The sequence below is a fragment of the Arachis hypogaea genome, chromosome 12, assembly GCF_003086295.3.
Source record: "Arachis hypogaea cultivar Tifrunner chromosome 12, arahy.Tifrunner.gnm2.J5K5, whole genome shotgun sequence".
Classification (NCBI taxonomy): domain Eukaryota; kingdom Viridiplantae; phylum Streptophyta; class Magnoliopsida; order Fabales; family Fabaceae; genus Arachis; species Arachis hypogaea.
In genome coordinates this window covers 67,813,473-67,823,188 of record NC_092047.1, presented here as the reverse complement: position 1 = coordinate 67,823,188, position 9,716 = coordinate 67,813,473, and the positions used below count along the sequence as shown (strand labels likewise).

Genomic DNA, 9,716 nt, shown 5'->3' with positions numbered 1-9,716 from the left:
TACATGAGTAAGGGTCGATCCCACGGAGATTGTCGGCTTAAAGCAAGCTATGGGCACCTTATAAATCTCAGTCAGGCGGATTCAATTGATTATGGAGATTTAATAAAACGTAAATTAAAGATAGAGATACTTATGTAATTCATTGGTGAGAATTTCAGATAAGCGTATGAAGATGCTTGTTCCTCCTGAACCTCTGCTTTCCTATTGTCTTCATCCAATCATTCATACTCCTTTCTATGGCAAGATGTATGTTAGGCATCACCGTTGTCAATGGCTACATCCTATCCTCTTAGTGAAAATGGTCCAATGCGCTGTCACTGCATGGCTAATCATCTGTCGGTTCTCGATCATACTGGAATAGGATCCATTGATCCTTTTGCGTCTGTCACTACGCCCAGTACTCGCGAGTTTGAAGCTTGTCGCAGCCATCCCTTCCCAGATCCTACTCGGAATACCACAGACAAGATGTAGACTTTTTGGATCTCAAGAATGGCCATCCATGGATTCTAACTTATACCACAAAGACTCTGATTAAGCAATCCCAGAGATACTCATTCAATCTAAGGTAGAACGGAAATGGTTGTCAGGCACGCGTTCATAGGTTGGGAATGATGATGACTGTCACGATCATCACATTCATATTGAGGTGTGAATGAATATCTTAGAATCGGAATAAGCTTGAATTGAATAGGAAAACAATAGTACTTTGTATTAATTCATGAGGAACAGCAGAGCTCCACACCTTAATCTATGGTGTGTAGAAACTCTACCGTTGAAAATACATAAGAACAAGGTCCAGGCATGGCCGAATGGCCAGCCCCCTGAACATGATCAAAGGATCAAAAGACAATCCAAAAGATGTAAATACGATAGTAAAAAGTCCTATTTATACTAAACTAGTTACTAGGGTTTACAGAAATGAGTAATTGATGCAGAAATCTACTTTCGGAGCCCACTTGGTGTGTGCTTGGGCTGAGCATTGAGCTTTACACGTGTAGAGGCTTCTCCTGGAGTTGAACACCAGTTTGTAACCTGTTTCTGGCATTTAACTCCACTTTGCAACATGTTTCTGGCGTTTAACTCCAAAATACAGCATGGAACTGGTGTTGAACGCCAGTTTGCATCGTCTAAACTCGGGCAAAGTATAGACTATTATATATTTCTGGAAAGCCCTGAATGTCTACTTTCCAACGCAATTGAGAGCGCGCCATTTGGAGTTCTTTAACTCTAGAAAATCCACTTTGAGTGCAGGGAGGTCAGAATCCAACAGCATCTGCAGTCCTTCTTCAACCTCTGAATCTGATTTTTGCTCAAGTCCCTCAATTTCAGCCAGAAAATACCTGAAATCATAGAAAAACACACAAACTCATAGTAAAGTCCAGAAATGTGATTTTTCATTAAAAACTAATAAAAATATACTAAAAACTAACTAAATCATACTAAAAACTATGTAAAAACAATGCCAAAAGGCGTATAAATTATCCGCTCATCATAACACCAAACTTAAATTGTTGCTTGTCCCCAAGAAACTGAAAATTAAATAGGCTAAAAAGAAGATAATATACTATAAATTCTAAAATATCAATGAAACTTAGCTCCAATCAGATGAGCGTGACTAGTAGCTTTTTGCCTCTTGAATAGTTTTGGCATCTCACTTTATCCCTTGAAGTTCAGAATGATTGGCATCTATAGGAACTTAGAATTCAGATACTGTTATTGATTCTCCTAGTTCAGTATGTTGATTCTTAAACACAGCTACTTTATGAGTCTTGGTCGTGGCCCTAAGCACTTTGTTTTCCAGTATTACCACCGGATACATAAATGCCACAGACACATAACTGGGTGAACCTTTTCAGATTGTGACTCAGCTTTGCTAAAATCCCCAATTAGAGGTGTCCAGGGTTCTTAAGCACACTCTTTTTTTGCTTTGGACCTTGACTTTAACCGCTCAGTCTCAAGTTTTCACTTGACACCTTCACGCCACAAGCACATGGTTAGGGACAACTTGGTTTAGCCGCTTAGGCCAGGATTTTATTCCTTTAGACCCTCCTATCCACTGATGCTCAAAGCCTTTGATCCTTTTTATTACCCTTGCCTTTTGGTTTTAAGGTCTATTGGCTTTTTGCTCTTGCCTTTTAGTTTAAAGAGCTTTTGGCTTTTTCTGCTTGCTTTTCCTTTTTTTTTTCTTTCTCTTTTTTTTCGCCATTTTTTCTTTTCTTTTTTTTTTTCACAAGCTTTTGTATTCACTACTTTTTCTTGCTTCATGAATCAATTTTATGATTTTTCAGATTATCAAATAACATGTCTCCTTTTTCATCATTCTTCAAGAGCCAACATATTTAACATTCATAAACCACAATTTCAAAAGACATATGCACTGTTCAAGCATTCATTCAGAAAATAAAAAGTATTGTCACCACATCAAAATAATTAAACTAGTTTCAAGGATGAATTCGAAACCATGTACTTCTTGATCTTTTGTTTTTAGAATATTTTTTCATTTAAGAGAGGTGATGGATTCATATTCATAACTTTAAGGCATAGACACTTAGACACTAGTGATCATAAAGACACAAACATAAATAAAACATAAGGCTCATTAATCAAAAAATAGTAAAATAAATAGACAAGGAGATTAAGGAATGAGTCCACCTTAGTGAGGGTGGCGTCTTCCTCTTCTTGAAGAACCAATGGTGCTTTTGAGCTCCTCTATGTCTCTTCCTTGTCTTTGTTGCTCCTCCCTCATAGCTCTTTGATCTTCTCTAATTTCATGGAGGATGATGGTATGCTCTTGGTGCTCCATCCTTAGTTGTCCCATGTTGGAGCTTAATTCTCCTAGGGAAGTATTGATTTGCTCCCAATAGTTTTGTGGAGGAAAGTGCATCCCCTGAGGCATCTCAGGGATTTCATGATGAGAAAATTTCTCATGCTCATGTTGAGGTCCATGATCTCTTATTTGCTCCATCCTTTTCTTATTGATGGGCTTGTCCTCTTCAATGAGGATGTCTCCCTCTATGTCAATTCCAGCCGAATTGCAGAGGTGGCATATGAGGTGAGGAAAAGCTAACCTTGCCTAAGTGGAGGACTTTTCAGCTACCTTGTAAAGTTCTTGAGGTATAATCTCATGAACTTCCACCTCCTCTCCAATCATGATACTATAGATCATGATGGCCCGGTCTATAGTAACTTCAGACCGGTTACTAGTAGGAATGATTGAGCGTTGAATGAACTCTAGCCATCCCCTAGCCACTGGTTTGAGGTCATGCCTTCTTAGTTGAACCGGCTTGCCTCTTGAGTCAATTTTCCATTGAGCTCCTTCCTCACATATGCCTATGAGGACTTGGTCCAACCTTTGATCAAAGTTGACCCTTCTTGTGTAGGGGCGTGCGTTCTCTTCCATCATTGGCAAGTTGAACGCCAGCCTTACATTTTCCGGACTGAAATCTAAGTATTTCCCCCGAACCATGGTGAGCCAATGCTTTGGATTCGGGTTCACACTTTGATCATAGTTCCTAGTGATCCATGCGTTTGCATAGAACTCTTGAACCATTAGGATCCCGACTTGTTGAATGGGGTTGGTGAGAACTTCCCAACCTCTTCTTTGGATCTCAAGTCGGATCTCCGGATACTCATTCTTTTTGAGCTTGAAAGGAACCTCAGGGATCACTTTCTTCTTGGCCACAACTTCATAGAAGTGGTCTTGATGGACCTTTGAGATGAATCTCTCCATCTCCCATGACTCAGAGGTGAAAGCAATTGCCTTCCCTTTCCTCTTTCTAGAGGTTTCTCTGGCCTTAGGTGCCATAAATGGTTATGGAAAAACAAAAAGCTATGCTTTTACCATACCAAACTTAAAATGTTTGCTCGTCCCCGAGAAAAAGAAGAAAGAAAGTAGTAGAAGAAGAAGAAAATGGAGGAGATGGGGGAAGAAGATGTAGTCGGCCAAGGAGAAGAAGAGAGGGTTGTGTTGTGTGAAAATGAAGGAGTGAGGGGTTTATATAGGAGTGAGGGGGTGTGTAGGGTTCGGCCATTAGGGTTGGGTTTGGGAGGGAAATTAGTTTGAATTTTGAAGGTAGGTGGGGTTTATGGGGAAGAGAGGATGGATGTGAGTGGTGAAGAGGTGATGGGAAAGAGTGATTGAGGTGATTGGTGAAGGGTATTTGGGGAAGAGAGTTATGAAAAGGTGAGAAGAGGAGAGAAGAAAATGTGGGGATCCTGTGGGGTCCACAGATCCTGTGGGGTCCTGTGGGTCCACAGATCAAGTGGGGTCAAGGACTTAACATCCCTGCTCCAATTAGGCGTGTAAAACGCCCTTGCTGTGCAATCCTGGCGTTTAACGCCAGACTGCTGCCCGTTTCTGGCGTTAAACGCCCAAATGTAGCCTGTTTCTGGCGTTTAATGCCAGGCAGATGCTTGTTTCTGGCATTAAACGCCAGTTTGGTGCCTGTTTCTGGCGTTAAACGCCAGACAGATGCTTGTTTCTGGCGTTTAAATGCCAGACTGCTCTCCTCCAGGGTGTGCTATTTTTAATGATATTTTTCATTCTGTTTTTTTTTTTCAGTAGTTTTTATGACTTCACATGATCATCAACCTAATAAAACACGAAATAACAAAAAGAAAATAAAATAGATATGATTAAATAACATTGGGTTGCCTCCCAATAAGCGCTTCTTTAATGTCAATAGCTTGACAGTGAGCTCTCATGGAGCCTCACAGATAATCAGAGCAAAGTTGGAACCTCCCAACACCAAACTTAGAGTTTGAATGTGGGGGTTCAACACCAAACTTAGAGTTTGGTTGTGGCCTCCCAACACCAAACTTAGAGTTTGACTGTGGGGGCTTTGGTTGACTCTGCAGTGAGAGAAGTTTTTCATGCTTCCTCTCCATGGTTACAGAAGGAGATCCTTGAGTCTTAAACACAAGGTTGTCCTCATTCAGTTGAAGGACCAATTCTCCTCTGTCCACATCAATCACAGCTCTTGCTGTGGCTAGGAAGGGTCTTCCAAGGATGATAGATTCATCCACTTCCTTCCCAGTGTCTAGGATTATGAAATCAGCAGGGATGTAAAGGCCTTCAACCTTTACTAACACATCCTCTACTTGTCCATAAGCCTGTTTTCTTGAGTTGTCTGCCATCTCTAATGAGATTCTGGCAGCTTGCACCTCAAAGATCCCAAGTTTCTCCATTACAGAGAGTGGCATTAAATTTACTCCTGACCCTAGGTCACACAGAGCCTTCTCAAAGGCCATGGTGCCTATGTTACAGGGAATTAGGAATTTACCAGGATCCTATTTCTTTTGAGGTAAATTCTGCCTATCCAATGCATTTAGTTCATTGGTGAGCAAGGGAGGTTCATCTTCCCAAGTCTCATTACCAAATAATTTGGCATTCAGCTTCATGATTGCACCAAGGTACTTAGCAACTTGCTCTTCAGTAATTTCTTCATCCTCTTCAGAGGACGAATACTCATCAGAGCTCATGAAGGGCTGAAGGAGGTTCAATGGAATCTCTATGGTCTCTAATTGAGCCTCAGATTCCTTTGGTTCCTCGAAGGAAAACTCCTTATTGGTCACTGGACGTCCCAGGAGGTCTTCCTCACTAGGATTCACGTCCTCCTCCTCCCTTGTAGGTTCGGCCATGATGGTTAAATAAATGGCCTTGCACTCTCTCTTTGGATTTTCTTCTGTATTGCTTGGGAGAGTACTAGGAGGAGTTTCAGTGACTCTTTTACTCAGCTGGCCCACTTGTGCCTCCAAATTTCTAATGGAGGACCTTGTTTCATTCATGAAACTTACAGTGGCCTTAGATAGATCAGAGACTATATTTGCTAATCTAGATGGACTCTGCTCAGAATTCTCTGTCTGTTGCTGAGTGGATGATGGAAAAGGCTTGCTATTGCTAAACCTGTTTCTTCCACCATTATTAAAGCCTTCTTGAGGCTTTTGTTGATCCTTCCATGAGAAATTTGGATGATTTCTCCATGAGGGATTATAGGTGTTTCCATAGGGTTCACCCATGTAATTCACCTCTGCTATTGCAAGGTTCTCAGGATCATAAGCTTCTTCTTCAGAAGATGCCTCTTTAGTACTGTTGGATGATTCCTTCAATCCATTCAAACTCTGAGAGATCATATTGACTTGCTGAGTCAATTTTTTATTCTGAGCCAATATGGCATTCAGAGTATCAATTTCAAGAACTCCCTTCCTCTGAGGCATCCCATTACTCACAGGATTCCTTTCAGAAGTGTACATAAACTAGTTATTAGCAACCATGTCAATGAGTTCTTGAGCTTCTACAGGCGTTTTCTTTAGGTGAATGGATCCACCTGCAGAATGGTCCAATGATATTTTAGATAATTTAGACAGACCATCATAGAATATATCCAGGATGGTCCATTCTGAAAGCATGTCAGAAGGACACTTTTTGGTCATTTCCTTGTATCTCTCCCAAGCTTCATAGAGGGATTCACCTTCCTTCTGTCTAAAGGTTTGAACATCCACTCTAAGCTTGCTAAGCTTTTGAGGAGGAAAGAACTTGGCTAAGAAAGCCGTGACCAGCTTATCCCAAGAGTTCAGGCTGTCTTTAGGTTGAGAGTCCAACCATATTCTAGCTCTGTCTCTTACAGCAAATGGGAAAAGCATAAGCCTGTAGACCTCAAGATCATCCCCATTGGTCTTAACAGTATCACAGATCTGCAAGAATTCAGTTAAGAACTGAAAGGGATCTTCGGATGGAAGTCCATAAAACTTGCAATTCTGTTGCATCAGAGAAACTAATTGAGGTTTCAGCTCAAAATTGTTTGCTCCAATGGCAGGGATTGAGATGCTTCTTCCAAGTAAATTGGAATTTGGTGCAGTGAAGTCACCAAGCATCTTCCTTGCATTGTTATTATTTTCGGCCATGTCTCCTTCTTTTTCGAAAATTTCTGTCAGATTTTCTCCAGAGAGTTGTGCTTTAGCTTCCCTTAGCTTCCTCTTTAGAGTCCTTTCAGGTTCAGCATCAGCTTCAACAAGAATATTCTTATCCTTGTTCCTGCTCATATGAAAAAGAAGAAAACAGAAAATATGGAATCCTCTATGTCACAGTATAGAGATTTCTTTATGTGAGTAGAAGAAGATATGAATAGAAGAAGGAGAATCCAAACACAAGGGTGAGGAGTAGGTTCGAATTCTTAGATGAAGAGGAGTGTTAGTAAATAAATAAATAAATAGAAGGAGGTGAGGGAGAAGAATTTTTGAAAATTAGATAAAATAAAATAAAAGTATTTTTGTTTTTAATTTAAAATTAAAGTGAAAATTCGAAAATTTTAAAATGAAATTAATTTAAATTAAAATTTAAAACAATTAGTTAATTAAAAAGGAACTTTTGAAAAAGAGGAAAGGAATTTTCGAAAATTAGAAAGAGAGAGTTAGTTAGGTAGTTTTGAAAAAGATAAGAATCAAACAAAAAGATAAGATCGATTGAAAAAGATTTGAAACTTAATTTTTGAAAAGATAAGAAGTTAGAAAAGAAGTTAGAAAAGATTTTGAAATTGATTTTGAAAAAGATGTGATTGAAACTTATTTTGAAAAAGATTTGAAAAAGAAATTTAAAAAGATTTGATTTTAAAAATTAAAGTTGATTACTTGACTAACAAGAAACAAAAAAGATATGATTCTAGAGTTTAAAGATTGAACCTTTCTTACTAGGCAAGTAACAAACTTAAAAATTTTGAATCAATCACATTATTGTTAGCACTAATTTTGAAAATATGAAACAAAATAAGAAAAAGATTTTTGAAAATCATTTTGAAATTTTCGAAAATCATAAAAGAAAAATGAGAAAGATTTGATTTTTGAAAAAGATTTGAAAAAGATAGAATTTTTTTAATTGAAAATTTGATTTGACTCATAAGAAACAACTAAATTTTAAAAATTTTTGAAAAAGTCAACTCAAATTTTCGAAAATTTATGAGAAAATAGGGGAAAGATATTTTTTTATTTTTAAATTTTTAATGATGAGAGAGAAAAACACTAAATTGAAACAAAACATAAGAATTATGAATCAAAACAACTAATGCATGCAAGAACACTTTGAATGTCAAGATGAACACCAAGAACACTTTGAAGATCAAGATGAACATCAAGACTTATTTTTGAAATTTTTTAAGAAAAGAAAAACATGCAAGACACCAAACTTAGAGATTTTTCATGTTTAGACACTATGAATGCAAAAATGCATATGAAAAACAACAAAAGACACAAAACAAGAAAATATGAAGATCAAACAAGAAGACTTGTTAAGAACAACTTGAAGATCATGAAGAACAAGAAAGAAACTCAATGCATGTGTTCTTCGAAAATTGAAAGAAAATAAAACGTATGCAATTGACACCAAACTTAAAAACTGACACAAGACTCAAAAAAGAAACATCAAATTATTTTTGGTTTTATGATTTTATTAAAATTTTTTTTTGGATTTTTCGAAAATTATTTGGAAAAAGCAAAATAAGGATTTCAGAATTTTTAATAAGAATTTCAGGAATCTTGCAATGTTAGTCTAAAGCTTCAGTCCAGGAATTAGACATGGCTCACTAGCCAGCCAAGCTTTCAGTGAAAGCTCCAGTCCAAAACACTAGACATGGCCAATGGCCAGCCAAGCTTCAGCAGATATTGATACCTCCCATGTATACAACAACTATGTGTGTAACTGCCAAATGGGTGAAGATCAACAAGCTCTTGTGATGATAAGTTGAAACCCCGGTCCAAAAGATTAGACATGGCTTACAGCCAGCCAGGATTCAACAAATCATCATGAAACACCAGAATTCATTCTTAAAAATCCCAAATAAAAATATATTTTTTTTGAAAATAAATAAAAGTAAAAAGCTTACAAATAAAATAAAATTACCTAATCTGAGCAACAAGATGAACCGTCAGTTGTCCAAACTCGAACAATCCCCGGCAACGGCGCCAAAAACTTGGTGCGCAGAAATCGTGACGGTTCCATTCCTTGGTAACGGCGCTAAAAACTCAATACGCACGTTCATAATCTTAGTTCTTTGTCACAACTTCGCACAACTAACCAGCAAGTGCACTGGGTCGTCCAAGTAATAAACCTTACGTGAGTAAGGGTCGATCCCACGGAGATTGTCGGCTTGAAGCAAGCTATGGTCACCTTGTAAATCTCAGTCAAGCGGATTCAATTGATTATGGAGATTTAATAAAACGTAAATTAAAGATAGAGATACTTATGTAATTCATTGGTAAGAATTTCAGATAAGCGTAGGAAGATGCTTGTTCCTCCTGAACCTCTGCTTTCCTATTGTCTTCATCCAATCATTCATACTCCTTTCTATGGCAAGCTGTATGTTAGGCATCACCGTTGTCAATGGCTACATCCTGTCCTCTTAGTGAAAATGGTCCAATGCGCTGTCACTGCATGGCTAATCATCTGTCGGTTCTCGATCATACTGGAATAGGATCCATTGATCCTTTTGCGTCTGTCACTATGCCTAGCACACGCGAGTTTGAAGCTCGTCGCAGCCATCCCTTCCCAGATCCTACTTGGAATACCACAGACAAGGTTTAGACTTTCCGGATCTCAAGAATGGCCGTCCATGGATTCTAACTTATACCACGAAGACTCTGATTAAGGAATCCCAGAGATACTCATTCAATCTAAGGTAGAACGGAAGTGGTTGTCAGGCACGCGTTCATAGGTTGGGAATGATGAT

General features: G+C 38.4%; 1 non-coding gene across 1 annotated transcript; it reads left to right on the top strand.

The window, feature by feature from the left end:
• Positions 1–6,402: 6,402 nt before the first annotated feature.
• LOC112730979 (small nucleolar RNA R71) lies at positions 6,403–6,510 on the top strand. Its single transcript, XR_003166777.1, has one exon. It is a non-coding gene; the product is annotated as a small nucleolar RNA R71 (small nucleolar RNA).
• The last annotated feature ends 3,206 nt before the right edge of the window (positions 6,511–9,716 follow it).